At 38.3% G+C, this 15,268-nt stretch overlaps 1 protein-coding gene across 5 annotated transcripts in view; it reads right to left on the minus strand.

Moving 5' to 3' along the window:
• The window catches only part of DNAJB4 (DnaJ heat shock protein family (Hsp40) member B4), a 40,409-nt gene that overhangs the window by 23,209 nt on the left and 1,932 nt on the right, over nt 1-15,268 (minus strand). The window contains exon 1 of one of the 5 annotated variants that reach the window (XM_074221115.1): nt 7,901-7,918. The exons of the other annotated variants lie outside the window; for them this stretch is intronic. The gene's annotated coding sequence lies outside the window, so the exon portion shown is untranslated. Of the gene's footprint in view, nt 1-7,900; nt 7,919-15,268 lie in introns of those variants that run through there. 5 annotated transcript variants of the gene reach the window in all.

A 15,268-nucleotide genomic window follows, 5' to 3' on the forward strand; every position in this document is an offset into this window, starting at 1 on the left:
GACTGAAGGGAGAAGAACCAAGAGAACATTATACACATTAACAACACTGTAAATTGATCAACCTTGATGGGTGCAGCAACTCAGTAGTTCAGAAAGCTAGGGCAACACTAGGGGACTGTTAATGCTATCTATATCCAGTCAAAAACAAAACAAAACAAAAAACTCTACAGAATCTGAATGAATAACTATGTCACTTTTTAAAAATTTCTCTTATGCTTTTCCTTCCTCTCCCATGGTTTTCTTTCTTTCCTTTTAGTCCTAATTCCTCATACATAAAATAACTAATATGTAAACATGTAAATACAAATGTTCATGTAAAATTTTCACTAGACTGTCTGCCCGATGAGGGGACAGCTACGTGGCTTATAAAACTGTATGAGGATGAATGCTGAATTTTCATTAACTGGAAAAATAAAAAAATAATAAAATATTAAAAAAGAGAGAAATCCCACTATTAGTGATCTGGGAGTAAGTATACCCCAAGTAAGATGACCATATCTTTGGTTTTGAACTCTAGGTTTTCTTCTAATCAATAAATCAACAAATATTTAAGTGGACTACTAACTGAAAATTATATGCACACACATGAATGTATGTGTATATGAGTATGTATAAATCGGGTCAGTGACCCGAAAGATTTTACAATCCACATTTAAAGAACAGTGATAAATGACAGAAAATTTAAATGCCAATAGGAGAAATAAGTGCCATATAATAAAATAAAACTAGTTGTCAAAGGTGCCAAATGATAGCCAATAATCAAATCCTTATTCTTCTGGACCTCTCTGGATTTTGTGACACTACTATCTTTTGGTTAGGAAGATAAGTGGTACAATGGATAGAATGGGTGAGATCCAAGTTCCAAATCTGACTTCGGATACTTCCTGCCTATCTCAATTTCCTCACCTACCTCCCAGGTACTTGTGAAGTGAAAGTAAAGCAGTGTTTATAAAATGCTAGGTCTCATTAGCAATTATTACTTCTTGTTCTCCTACTTGTTTGACCAGTTCTTTTCAGTTTCCCTCTTCTCTACCCATTCTCAGTGACTTTAGCACCTTCCATGAGTCCAAGCGCACCACTTTTACCCAAATAACTCCCAGCTGAATTTATCAAGCCTGACTTCTCTTTGCATATCAAACAGCCACCAACTGAAATCCTCACCAGCTAAAAGTGGCATCAGTGCTATCTCTCATTCATGAACAGCATCTGAAAAACTCAAAAATGTCAGGCAAGGCAGGGATTCAACTTGAGTCATCTATTTCTCAAACTGCTGTTTTGGTTTATTGTTTGAGTTCATTTTCATTAGTTGTATAAGTTTTTTGAAAAATTACATAGAGAGAAGGCATCAAGTCAAAAACAGAACATATTTCCTTTTCTCACCTCCCTATTTCTGCCAAGAACACCTCCTTCTAGTCATTCTGAGTTGCATCTTTAGGGGTCTGTTCTGACTCTTCCCTGGCTCTCCCTCCACCTCCACATCCCATTAGTTGCCAAGTGAATCCTATCCCTAATCCTAAACAGCTCCTCTCTCTCTCTCTCTCTCTCTCTCTCTCTCTCTCTCTCTCTCTCTCCTTCTCCCTCTCCCTCTCTCCATTACTACACATACACACAAACTCACTAAAATCACACACCTCTCCTCTCCAGCCCACCTTAGCATAGGTCTGACCCTATCACTTCCCTGCTCCATTCATTCTACTAACTCCTCCAATATCACACATAGATGTGTTTGGAACTTCAAGCTCTTTACAATTTCTAATCTACTTTTCAGACACACTGATCACCCCATTTCCTACACCCTCATCCACTTCCTGCTCCTTGGCCCCTGTGCCTCCCCTCAATTAGCTGACATCAACCTTGTGTTTGGTTTCTACTTAGATGAGGGCATCTGATCTTGTTATCTCCCTCACCAAGCACAATATCCTTGTCCAGAGGAGCTTCATAAATGTGATCAATTCATTGCAGAAATACTAAGGAGAGACCCGTCTGTACACCCACAATCCCATAACTCAAGATACTTGCACCCCTACATATCCCATTTGTGCAAATGTGTGTCGGATGATATAAAACTGTATGTACCTATGCAGAGATGTGTGCCACATCCACAGAGGAGCAGCAGGTTTGGAGGAGATCCCAGCCTTAGCTTTAGACATGTTGACTTTGTGGTCCCAGCTGGAGATGCAGGGCTGCAATAAGGAGGGGGTCTTGCTGGAGCCACTCTTCTTCTTCCCCTAACCTAACAACCCACTCATCTTATCCCTTTGAACTTCTAGGGTGTTCACTATCATCGTCATACCCTTTTGCAGTCAGACACACAGTTCTAGTGTCGTTCCCTGTTTCCTCTAAGACTGCAGTCTCCATGGAAGCAAAGAACTGCAGGTATCACAAAGACATGCATTCATTGCCCACCTCAAATACTAACTTGTGGTCACTCTTCCTGAGGCTCAATTTCCTCAGCTGTAAAACAGTTAACAGCCAGGGTTGTGAGGATCAAGGAAGAAAAGGTCAGAAAAAGTGCTTTGTAAGGCTCTCCTTTCAGTAATTATTACCATATTTTTCTATCTTCCACCACATTTAGCATACTAGACACTGAAGAAGCATTTAAAATTTGGGTGAAAGACTCCTGCCTCTGGTGAGAAAGTCCTACCTTGATGTCTCAAGATCTCCCTTCCAGCAAAAGGAACAGGAAATGAGCCTAGGAACCGACAGAGGAAATGAATCCAGCTTATCAAGACTCCCACATTTCCACGAAGTCTTATTTAAAAAATGATCTTCAGAAAGAGATGCCCATTCTTACAGTGGAATGAATTCTTTAAAAGGTTAGAAAGGTGGCACTGCTGACCAAAAATTACTAAAACTGAGTAGTAAGGGGACTCCTTTGCTGCATTCACACCCCCACTCCCCACCCCCATACTTCTGGCCATCTCCAATGGTCCTGATCCAAAGCTGACCATGGATCCAGATGGCTCCAAGGGGAAGTAAGATTGGTGACTTTTCACATCCCTTCACTTTGATTCAATTCACTTGCATCACCTCCTAGAAGTCAGAAGGACAAACAGCAGCCCCAGGAAAGAGAGGGCAAAGGCAAAAGTAATTTCCTTTTCTGTGGCTGTTCACATTTTCTTTTCCTTCCAAACCCCAGCAGGTCATCACAAGATTCCTTGGGAGGCAACTAGAAGTCACTTGCTAACTATGTAACAGGGATCAAAGTGAAGGCAACTGTCCTACCCAAGGATCTCACCCATTCCCTGGGTCCCAACAAGGCAGCAACACAACCAACTGATCTCCTTTCACTGCACATGCCTATTAAAGAGAACTAAGAATGGTGGAAGGGGGAGAGGGGCTGCCTCAAATTAGCAAGAATCTGACTTCTGGATAAGTGAGACCTTTTGAACTAAGCTATAAATATACTGCCTAGTTCCCCCCTTTTTTTGGTAGGTCTTCACTAGTTTTCAAAAAATTTCCAAAAATTTTCAAGTGTTTTTCTCTTGAATTTGAATCACTAGCTCCGAATCTGAAGCAACATTTTGCAATATAGAATGTACAGAATGGCAGGTCTGTGAAAAAATGAGATGGCCATTACAGCAATACCTGGAAATAAACAATCCATTATGATTTCTGGTTCCCACCATTTACCAACAATTGCGTGACTCTTCAATAATCAATAGTCAATGTTCTATAGAGCATTTTAATTCAGTTCAACTAGCATTTATATAAAGTGACAAGAAAGGTATTTTCCAGTTGGGACAATTACTGTTACTATAAAATTGTTTTACTTTTTAAATATGGGAATAATTTATCAGGCTATCTGAGATTGTTAAATTTCAGAATAATTTATTATATTTTAAGGTCTAACTGGAAATGTAACTAACAATCTCTCATCCATATTATAACAATTTTTTTTTAACAATTCTGAGGTCATGAAAAAAGTAGATGGGAGCACCAAACAGAGTGAGAGAAGTTCTTAAGCGCTTATAAGCTGAGAAGAGATATTAAGTGGGTGGGGTGGGGGTGGTTAGAGTCAGAGGCATTTTGGGTTAGGGTCACCTAAAGTCTTATTGCAATGCTTTATCAATAATGCCAGATGACTTCAGAGTGCTCAGAGGCTATGCCTGAGGTGCCACCAAGCTGCAAAGGCTTTGGAAATGAGCCTGGCATGTTTGCTGCCCATGTACCACACTAGCTCAATTCACAATGTCTTTGAACAGCTAGGGGTCCATTATCTAGTGTTACACCTGGAGTCTGGAAGATCAGAGTTTGAATCTGGCCTCAGACACTTATTAGCTGTATAACCCTGGGTAAGTGATTTCCCCAACCATGAAATGGAATAATAGCATCCACCTCCAAGGGGTGGATGAGACAATATCTGAAAAGGACTTAACTGGGTCTGGCATAAACATTGGCTGCTGTTGTCAGTTGGCTGGGTGACTAACTTTTTGGTCAAAGATCATCTGCTGAGTTCCAGAGGAGGAGGACTACAATTTTCAAGTAATAGTAGGGTTGGACACAATTGAAAACTTTTCCTAATAACCCACACTTATCAGCTGGGAATAAAACATATTTCTTAGAATGTTAAAATCACAAAGTGAAACAATTTATTTTGATTGGGGTCCTGGTAATAGCTTTTCCTATTTGATATTTTCCTTAGGGTAGAGAGCTCCTAAAGCAAATCAAGCTATCCTCCAGTTAAGAGACTAGGTAACTTCCAGGATAACAGGGCTTTACCTTTGGGACAATTCCCAGTCTACATTGAAGGCATCCTTCTTCCTCCTATTTTTTGAACAGGACCCCTACCTTCCTTTTTTTTTAATAGTTTTTTTTTGCAAGGCAAATGGAGTTAAGTGGCTTGCCCAAGGCCACACAGCTAGGTAATTAAGTGTCTGAGACCGGATTTGAACCCAGGTATTCCTGACTCCAAGACTGGTGCTTTATCCACTATACCACCTAGCCACTCCTACCTTCCTTTTTCATGACAAAGTCTACACCGTTCTCTCCAGCCTCTCAAAGTTTCGACCCATGCTTCACAGCTACCATCCAAATCAACCTCCAATATCCTTTATCTTGGGACATTTGTTTTTACATTTATCTAATTGTCTCTCCCCCTAAATTAAGCTGCAAGTTCCCTTGAAGAGAGGGGCTATTTCTTAATCATTTATGTTATCCTTAGCATAGTATCTCATATAGAGGAGCTATACAAAGAATTAAGTTCTAATGTATTTAAAAATAATTATTTGTGATATTTAAATATGGCATTAATAAGATTACTAAGGATTGCACTAATGATCAGTAAGATCTATATGGATATTTTAGTAAAATAAAATTTCAAGCAAAACATTTAATATATAAATATTTCTCATTATCCTTTAATAACTCCTCCAAATGTACAAAAAATTGAAGTTAAGATAGGATTTGATGAAGTGACAGACAAGAGCAAATGAAACCAAGGGGCAAATTCCAAAGAGATCACTACTATAAATATAAAGAGACACAGAAATGTCAAAACTGAGAAGAGTCCTATTTCGGATGGGGGTGGAAGGAAGCTTATTCAAATGTAATTTTAGATATTCTCAGACCCATTAGCTGTTGGTTTTTATTGGAAAAAGAAAAAAATAAGATTAATCTCCTAACAATACTTTTCTAAAGGAAATTTTTTAAGATGAAAATAAGAATTTTCACAATTAAGGATTATTAATGATTCTTAATTGAAAAATCAACACATGCTTCTGAGTCACTATAAATAACCTTTGATTAAATTCTCCCTCACTAGGCCCCTTAAGAAACAGAAAAATCAACCGAGAATAGAATTCATTTATTTAGTACAGGCAACCATTTCATTGACATCATGGAAAGAATTCAGAGATCAGAAGAACTGAATTTTCATGTTGGATGAATGAATAGCTGGCTAAGTAACTCTAGATAAATCATCAACCTCTTTGGATTCAGTTGCTCATATTAGAAAACTAAGTATTAGAATAAAGGACAGCTTAACACTCAATTATTCATGGAACCTAAAGGGAATGGTCATCAATTGGAGAATGGTTGAACTAGTAATGGTATATTAATGTAATAGGATATGATTTTGCTATAAGAATTGATGAAGGGAATGGTTTCAGAAAAACCTTAGATGAGCTATATGAACTGATATAAAGTGAATTGAGCAGAACCTAGAACAATCTATACAGGAACAGCAATATTGTAAAAAATAATCAAATGTGAAAAAGGTATGAACAACGATTTACCACTACTGCAAAGGCCTTGTCATATAAAATGTTATTCACCACCTTTCCAGAGAAAGAATTGTTGGCTCTAAAAAGTTCAAATTTAAGCATTTTTTTCCTCTTCTTTTTTTGAACATGGATAATGTGAAATTGTTTTACATGACTTTACATGTATAATGAATATTGTATTTTTGTTTTCTCAATAGGTGAGGGAGAGGATTAGAGAAGAAAATATGAACTGGAATAAAAACCTAAACATTTGATTATTCCATAAGCTTAGCCAGATCTGCCCTAAAGACTTCATGGAGTTTCAAGAAGCCCAAAGAATGTGCAGGCAGGCAAAAACAACATGAGGGATCTGAACTGCTGGAGGGAATACTCAAATCTGTGATGACAGCTCTACTTGAAAATTGAGTAATTAGTCATTTCCTAAACTATGTCCTAATTTATACAGAAAAAAAACAACTTACAGAAAGGCAGTTATTTTTTCCCCCACCTCACCAAAAAGGCTTTTAATATATGTTAACTCTTCTACATGCTATGTAAGAATAAAAAAGATCATCACAATCCTCATCAAACTTAACTGTCTAGCTTATGAAATAAAGCATAACCATATGAAGGAAAAAAATCCAGTAAACTGAAGACAAGTATTTATCTGATTAATGTAAATCACATTAGTCATATAACAGAGAGTGAATGCTACAAAGTATCTTCAAGATTATTAAAATGACAATGAGGTTAACAAATCACCTCATTCCTTCTCTGGCAGATGAAGAAATAGAATCAGAGGGAGGTAAAGTAACAAACTCAAGGTCATACATGAAGTGATAAACAAACCAGGATTCAGACAGAAATTATTCTTCTCATTGAGGTGATGGGCATGTCATTCCAAGGAGGTTGTGAGGACCAAGTGGCAAGGCCAGTCACTGCCACATGCCCACAGTCTCTTGGCCTGGTCTCTCTGATCAGGCCAGCAAGTAGAAACTAAGAAATGGGTTCTGACCACAGACAATAGGCACTCATAGCATGAGATAGGCACTCATATGATTGAGAGATCTTCTCATTGGTTGCAGAGCCAACTGTTATCTCAAAGATTGCTGAGGCAGAACTGAGTAGATGGACAGTAGGAATGACCTGCCCTTACTCACTGGTTTTTTCTTTGTGGTTTTGAATAAAACCTAACAGCTTTGAGTTAATCCTGTCTGGCTTCCCACCTAGCCATAGCAGCTGCCTCTTTGTCCTTATTCTTTCCTGATCTTCATTCATTGAGAGTTTTAAGATGCACGTGTTCAAGCAGCCTCATGAGTTTGGGAGAACCAAAGGTCCAGAAAGAGGAAGAGCTGAATGTGAACAGTGGACATGGCTACCAGAATACTGGAAGTAGCTGTAGTAGGATGAGAAAGACCCTGAGAGAAGTCAGTTTTCGGGAGCAAGGCTAGCTATACCCTAGTTATCTTGAGGGGAAGGGAGCCCAAGAGGAGATACACCTAAGGAGAATTTCACAAGGATGCCACAAGAGTCCTTCAAAACATGTCTTTCTTGGGACCTTAAAGGGTACGAGCAAGAGGAGTGTGGCATGGGCCAGTTTATGAGAGAGATATTCTGAAGCAACCATTCTTTTTGTCTTCCCAGGAAACCCCTTTTTTAAAAGCTAAGATAGAAATGATGGATTGTTCACTACTCACACAGAGCACACTCGTGGGGCCTCGGGAAGCTAAAACACTAAAATCGTCCTTTCAGGATTACTCCTAAGAGCAGAGAGAGAGGAGCAGTTAGTCTACCCTTAGGAAACCCAACCTGTAGGTGCCAGTGCCCATATAGGTATAATCCCAGAGGAGGTACTACAAATACATAAGGCTTTAAGATTTGCAAGTCACTTTACATGTTATCTCATTTTGTCATATTAACCATTATAGTTTAGTATTTTATTAAAATAAAAACCATTAAGCATCTAGGATGAGTGGCAACTCTCCACATTTGACTAAACTATTCTACCTCCAACTCAATTACTATTAATCTGTACTAACGTTTTCTTCAATTACAGCCAAATCAATATAAACACATTTTAATAAACATCCAACCTTTAAAGCAAATATAAGTGAAAACTGATTATGTCTTCAGGAGGCAGTTAGAGGGGGTACTTAAAACCAGTTGTGTATACCTTTCAAGAATCCATAGGCTAGGTAGCATAGTGGATAGAGCATCAGTCCTGGAGTCAGGAGAATTTGAGTTCAAATCCAGTCTCAGTCACTTACTATTTACTTAACTGTATGACCTGGAGCAAGTCACTTAACCCCAATGCCTTGGAAAATTTTGAGGAAAAAAAAGACTCCATAGGCTTAGACAGTAAGCTCAGAAGGAGTTAGTGACAATGGATAGTATATTGCAACTGAGATTAGGAAGTCCAGACTCACACAAGGCTGGAAAGATTGCTTTTATAATGATGTGCAGAGAGGTATTTCATTTAGTTAACCAGGATAGATTTCCTAAGTCACCATCATCTCAGTTGGAGTTCAAGACATACCAACCTTTTACTAATATCTATTCCATAACTTCTATTCTAGGCAAGGTTCAAGTCAGAGAATTGACATTTTCTTTTTTTGCCAGAAAAAGTAAAAAACATTGGTGTTCATTAGATATTCTAAAGGAAAAACAGGTTATATTCATTTGTTGCCCTAAATTTCTCTCCCCCATTCCTAACTAAAACTGCTTTCTCCCAAATTACTAATGGTCTCTTAGGCACCACATTAAAAAGCTTCTTCTCAAATAATATCTTTAATAAAAAAATTTTTTAAAAAAACTGCTTCTGAGTTCTCATCTTTCCTAACACTTCTCTGCAGCATCTGATACCATCCAACACTCCCTCTTCAGCTTTCATGGGAGTATGAGTATCTCTATGAATATAACTCCCAAATACAATTCCTCTAGAATCTACCATTTCAAACCATGTCTATTTCAAACCCAATAATCCAAATTATTGCATTCAAACTCAAGTAAAGTGAGGGTGTGTTTAAAAGACCTGCACACTGAATAAACTTATATTTATTATGCACCAGAAGTCATGGCTTTCCATCTCCTTACCATTCAGGAGCTACTGGGCTACTCAAGGTAGGACAAATATAAATTCCTAGTCATTGAAGTCAGCAATTTTGAGGAAACAGGTTATTAATCATCTCTTGAATACACCAAGTGAAGAAACATAATATGAATTACATGTCTGGGGTAATTGCATAATTTATAGTCAAGAGGAAAAATTTTCTAACATCAATTTGCTATGCTAGCACAAAACTTCCTATCCAAGGTTTTTCTTTTTCAATTTTTATTTATTTAAGTCAATGGGGTTAAGAGACTTGCCTAAAATCACACAGCAAGGCAATTCAGTCTACTCTCTCCACTGTGCCACCTAGTTGTCCCCTCCATAGTTTTTAAAGCAAGGAAGGTTGGTTCAAATTACCCTGCAATAAGGCTGCCAACTTTGCCTTTCTTAAATCCAAGTCAAGTCATCTTTCATCATCCACTCTATTTACCTCAACATTGTGACATTTTTGGTCCACTTTGAAAATGAAGGATGAAAAACTGTGCCAGTTGCTCTTTGTTTTCGATTCACATACCGCTGTGGTGGCATCCTTAAAGTAGCTTCTTCCTAATTGCTTCTCTGCTGTGTTAAAGCCTTGTCAGGCTGTCTTGTGCCTTTATAGCCCTTTAGATACTATGCATTTCTGGGTATTTGGAGAACTAGTGTTCCTAGTGTGACAAACATCAGTCACCAAGGAGTCTGAGATCAGAAGAATAATGTTGCCCAAATTCCCCAAGGTAATGAGACCAACTTCCTCCTGTCCAGTTGCACTCCTATTCAATTGTTCACCTGCAGTCCCTGGCTCTATTCAAAGGCCTCTCATGGTCTCAAGCAGTTATTCTTGAGTCACTTGGGGTTTTTTCCTGTGCAAGTGACCAGACCAAACACTACCCAAAGGCTCTGCAGTGTGTTACAGGGCTTGATACAAATGCATCTGCAATACCAACAGGAGAACCTGAAAGACCTCCAGAGGGAAACTGTGTGGAAGCCAGATTTCTGAGCTGGAGCTCCTCTATATCTGGTGGACTGCAATAGAAATGATCAGAGAACTCTGGGTGACTTTTGGCACATGTGAAGTGGAAAGGCTTAACCAATCAGCCCATTGGGATCTTGTATTCTCTTCATCTTTCGCTCAAATGGGGTCTGCTAGGAAACTTCACCCACGAAAGACTGTCTGTTCTCTTGCAATGATGAGCATCTTACCCAAGTAGATTATTTGTACTATTATGAAAATAGACATGAGTCAATAAGTCACTTCCCACCCCCACCCCCAGATTCTAAGGTCCAGGATTTCTCCCCATTTTGGTATCTCCCTACCTTCAGACATCATCATAATTGATTTCTTAATACTCTCACCTTAGTGTAAGCACCAATTCAAATCTTTCTACATATACTTAACCTAGTCCAGATGCTTTTCTCAATTTGATTTTCTTCTTAATTATTCAGTGCCATTTTTGCTTGTTCAACAACTTCCTTTTGGCCCATGATGTGAAGAGCCCAAATGTGGTGGTGGTCTAATCTCCTTGCTACTGAAAAGGGTTTGTTATTAAAAAAAAACTCTTTACAACTTCTATCAAGAATACAAGCTTGGGGGTGGCTAGGTGGTGCAGTGAATAGAGCACCTGCCCTGGAGTCAAATCCGACCTCAGGCACTTAATAATTACCTAGCTGTGTGACCTTGGGCAAGCCACTTAACCCCACTGCCTTGAAAAATCTAAAAAAAAAACATTCCAAGGTTGGTATGACATTATGAAAATTATAAACAGGTCATTAATCATAAAAACAATAAAAATTAAAATACCAATAGAAAGAACTTTTGGCAAAATAGTAACACTCTTTTGCTTAATATGGCAAAGTAGATCAATCTAAAAACAAGAGTCAAAATTATCTATACAGATAAACTCTAGAAGCTTGTTCAGTTATTTAATATAGTTCTAGAAAAGCTTATCATCAAAAAAGAAAATAACTTGAGAAAATAACAATATAGCCTAGCATTTATAAAAACTTTCAAATTTGCATAGTGTTTTATAAATATGATCTTGTTTTACTCTCACAACAAACCTAGGAGGCAAACACTATTAACATTTACAGTTGAAGAAACTAAAGCAGAGATTAGATTAGGTCTAGAGAGAAAGAGCTAGTAGTGTCTGAGTCAAGATTTGAACTCATTCAAGATTCCTGATTCGAGGTCCAGCACATAATCCACTGAGTCAATTATCTCTCGCATAATCAATTAGGAAACAAAATTAACACATGGAGATGATGTGATGATGTATTCAGGGAATCTTAGTAATATTGGTAAAGTAGCATGACATAAAATAAAGCCAACATTACCAGTTTTTCTTATTACTGACATAACCCCACAGAAGACTCAAAACTAATATGAAATATTCTGGAATCTACCTACCAGACATACTCAAGGCTCACATGAATGTTAAACATTCTTTACCAAAATAAGTTCTTAAATAATTGTGAAATAATCATTGTTCTTGATTGGGTTGTGCCAATGTAATGATACTACTTACCTAAATATAAATAGTTCCATACTAATCAAACTACTAATGGAATACTCTATAGAGCTAGAAAAAAATTCAACAAAATTCAGGTAAGAGTTCAAGAATCTCAAAGGGAATGAAAACAGGAATGAAGTAGAGATGTGCCAATAGCAACTCTCAAACCACAGTACAAAGTAGTAATCATCAAAACCATGTTACCTGTTAAAAATTAAGGGGGGGGGGGGGAGAATGACCAAGGAAACAGATTAGATAAGTAAGATCAAGAAGCAATGTAACCTGGGACAGTGTTTCATAAACCAAAGGACTACAACTACTGGGATAACTCCTTATAATTGTGCAAGTGGCCAGACCAAACACTACCCAAAGGCACCAACGGCTAGGAAAACTAGAAAACAGTCTGATGTACATGCTTTAGACAAACATTCTGCACCAAAGTCTACATAAAGCTCCAAATGGATGCATGACCTCACTTACCTTAGAGTTAATCCATTTGCTCCTTTACTTTAAAATCAGATTATCAATGAATAACCTGATTTAATTCAAAGGGTCTTAGTGAGTTCACAGGATTTCCTACTTCTTTATTTTCCAAACATATTTGTAAATGGTAGCTATTTTCGTGGTCTTATTTTTCCAAATACCCATCACATCATACAAGATCACCAAAAGCTCCATAAAATTTTCCCTTTTGCCTTTGAACATATTAGAAAACTAATTCAATCAAGCTCTTTTCTTTTTCCAAAAAAAGTGTATGAACCATCCTTCCATTTAGTTGTTCTCTCATCCAGTCTTCTGGTTTTCTCAAAGAATGGCAAGGTCACCCTATACTCCAGTAATATGTGGATGATTTCTCTCCCAGGAGAAGATGGAGATAATGACGAGAGATGGGTTCTGAGCCCACTTAACTGCCTTAGTGCACTTCTATTAGCCCTGCAAAAGCAGGAGGATCATATCCTGGGGTGTTCACTTCATGGGTTGCTTGGGTCAAAGAATTAATCCCCAAGTGGCCAGTCTACTGATAATGGAACACTCTGGAATGAGCTCCAGAGAGAGGTACTACTCAGAAAGGAGACTCAAGATTATGCTCAAAGCAGACAAGAGCTTCCAATGACTTTGGGATTACCTTCATACCATAAGGAGGCACTTGAGAAGAGCTCTGTGCAGTGTGCTTATAAATCCACACTAGATATAATTAGGATTTAGTCTGGAGAAACAAAAATCCACATTACAAGGTAATTATGACAGGTGGAACAAAATACTATTTCTCAGAAAGCACCAAGCCTGCTATTAGGACATTATTTCCTCATAATATATAGAACTGTCAAAATTAATGTCATTAGCTATGTTCAAGCTGGATAATATCTAAATCCTGGCATCATATACATGAAACCAATACTTTATATATATAATTTTCCTTTATTCTGAATTTAACATCAAAGAAGACAAGCATTTCCACATACAAAGAAATAAAGAGGACATTTAAAACCACAAATCACTATTCTGCAAGACTTGGTTTCCCTTTTAAATAGCTAACTGAACATGTAACTTTCAAACCTGTCCTGTTTGTTTTCCCTGCTGACCACTGTATTGCCTTCTGTGCATATTTTTAAAAAAACTGCTTCACTGACCCTTCTCTTTTCTTTGACATCCCAACTGTTTATGCCCTTATAAAGCCCACCTCTTCATCAAAGAACCAAACCCTCAAAATAAACTCTCACTCATTCTGTCATGTCAGCAGTAACAGTTTCCCCAGAGATCCTCTGGAGTTACAGTCGGTCACTATATTTCCTTTTAATAAGTTTTATTTATTTAAGGAAATGGGATTAAGTGACTTGCCCAAGGTCACACAGCTAGGCAGTTATTAAGTCTTTGAGACTGGATTTGAACTCAGATCAGTCCTCCTGACTCCAGGGCCAGCTGCCCTGAATTAAGATTTTCAAAAGTCTTTCTGTACAACAGTGTTGTTATTGCACACTGTTTTCCAAGTTCTAATCACTATCAGTACATTCAAGACATCCTAGATTTCTCTGAAACCATCCCATCCCTTTTATTATTCTTATCAACATCTTCTATTACATACATTTACTCAAATTTGTTCAGTCATTTCCCCCAAGTGGCAGGTGCCCCGATTCACAGCTATTTGCTATAACAAAAAACTACTGTTTTTGTGTTTATGGGTCTCTTCTTTCTTCCCCTGATCTCTCTGAGGTATAGACCTACTAATGGTTTTTAATATCTTTCCAAACTGCTGTACAAAATGATTAAGCCAACATTGTGTTAAAAGGTCATTCCTTAGTGTCACCTACAATCTTTATTTTTCTTTTCCATCCTCTCTGCCAATCTGATGGTAACAGATAGAACCTTGGGACTGTTATTCTACATTTCTGACTGATTGGAGCATTTTTTTTTCAGACAAGTTAAATGACTGGCCAGCAATAGCTAATCTGAAGCAAGATTTGAACTCAGATCTCCTCAACTCCAGGTAAAGTACTCAATCTGCTGCACCTCAAAGCTTTCTCACAAGTCTCCACAAGTGCACCCTTCAATCTGCACCACGTTCATCTCTCTTCCTGAAATGGTGATCACCACAACACATCTTCTCTACTGCCAAATCCCAAAGCTAAGCTTTTCTGTTCTCATAACCCTGGGTGACATCTGACCTTCTCTGCTTCTTAGGCATCCCCACTTCTGTATCCCACCAATGCCTCTTCTTCCTCTTTCCCTAGGCAGTCTGTAGGCTTCTATCCTCAAAGTTCTTCTCTCCTCCTGCAATCGAATTCATTCCTAAGGTTTTCAATGATTTTATCTAGGACTGAGCCCACACTTTTCTCCTGAGATCCGGAATTGCATTACCAATCGACTACCTGAGCCCAGCTTTTCCCTCAGCATCAGCTCCTCCTCCTCCTCCTCTCAACAGGACCATCTTCCTGTTTCAATCCAATCAGGATTCCTCTCTCTCCTTTGCCCAATACATTATCTAGTTGGTATTATCTGGTCCCATATTCTCTCTCCACCTCCATGACCAATTCTGCAGCTGTTACCTAAGGGATAGTCTTGCCTCCAAATAGGTATATTACTCTATATCCAGCACCCCAAAGAAGTGGGTTAATTGCTTCCTTGCCCTAAAGCCTTCACCCGCTCCCCACTGCATGTGGAATAAAGGTCCACCCAACTTAGCTTGGAAAGGTATCCCAAGCTTTGATCATCTAGCTCCACTTTTACATTCCCACCAATACATCTTAACTAACAGAGCCAACTTTCAGCCAAGTAAGTCTGTTCTGACTTTCCCATCTCCTGAGCATGGCACATCCCTTGGGAAAGCGTTTCAGCTTTGGGAAACCCTGACCAAGATGTTCTCTCCTTTACAAACTATTCATTCCTTTCATCTTTCTACACCTCTTTATTTCTCTCTCTCTGCATCTCAGGATGGGAGGGACTAGAAGTCATCTTGTAGAGCCCCAAGT

Source organism: Macrotis lagotis, chromosome 2, assembly GCF_037893015.1.
Source record: "Macrotis lagotis isolate mMagLag1 chromosome 2, bilby.v1.9.chrom.fasta, whole genome shotgun sequence".
NCBI classification, from domain to species: domain Eukaryota; kingdom Metazoa; phylum Chordata; class Mammalia; order Peramelemorphia; family Peramelidae; genus Macrotis; species Macrotis lagotis.